Raw genomic sequence first — 1161 nt, 5'->3', positions numbered from 1 at the left:
CCATCCACCCCCCTTGCGGACCATAATATACTTTTGACACAAAGACCACTTCGTGTCAGCGAGAAGACGAGACGGCAAATAGAAACAACAGATCGTGACAAAAGACACGGAAAGTACATACTGCTCGTAAATTCGTGGGTAGGAAACGATGTGGCACGGTTTGGGGAAGTCCACAGGACCAGGGCTGAGAACAGGAAAGTTATTGTCATTTGGCGGGAAAAAATATGTCGCCTGTAGCTTTTGTCCGCACAGCGATCCGATGTTAAGAGAAGTAGGACTGTCAGACCTACATAATATTAACTTGGCAGTCATGACAGAGCTGGGTTAAAAAGATGACCGGGGGGGGGGGGTACGGGAGGGGATGGAGGTTGTTGAGGTGGAGAAGTACGCACGTGTTCTCAGTTTGTAAACACATTCATTCACTCCTCACCTACGAACTCTTAGTCCCTAAAAATGATCAAATCACACAAAGTTTAAGGAAACGGCAAACATCCCCCTCAGAGGTATGGCCCGAGGTTACAATCTTCTCACTCGACTTCAATGATTGCCCAAAAAGTTGACTCCGTGTCGTACGCTCTCTTCCGTCGGTTTGCCCCGATGGATTACCCTGTGATTGTTGAGTCAACAAACTTTGGTTGAACACAAGAGAGACGAAGGCGTGAGAAGTCAAAATGAGGCACGGACCTTCGTCCTGCGAAGGTCTCTTGATCTAACAATTTTTACGGAAAAATATCCCCAACTAATGATACAAGCTTCAGTCCTTTTTCTTACGCCTTCTGTTTCCCCGCGACAAGTAAAACGTTAAACCCTGAACCGTGTTTAAAGTTTTGAATATGGACCATACGGTACTCTGATTTAGGACCTGTTTGGAGTTCTTTTATTGTTTCCGAAAGGATTTAGACAGAGGGAATACCCGATAATCTCTCAGCTACAAAAGGATTTAGCGTGAAAGCGTGCCACGTTAACAGCGCTTGCGAGGCGATGATGCTGGAAAATGACAGGTAAGAGGTTTAGGAATAAGATTACTTTACGTGCTTCGTCGGTTATTGAAGGCACAGACGGGTCTTAGGACAGGTTTTAGTAAGGTGTTGGGGGACTGTGGCGGGGATTTGGGAGGGAGAGAGCTAGAGGGGAAGAGGAAGGGGGGAGAAAGAGAGAGAG

Source organism: Aplysia californica, unplaced genomic scaffold (assembly GCF_000002075.1).
Source record: "Aplysia californica isolate F4 #8 unplaced genomic scaffold, AplCal3.0 scaffold00421, whole genome shotgun sequence".
Taxonomy (NCBI): Eukaryota; Metazoa; Mollusca; class Gastropoda; order Aplysiida; family Aplysiidae; genus Aplysia; species Aplysia californica.
Note: the sequence above shows the minus strand (reverse complement) of the source record.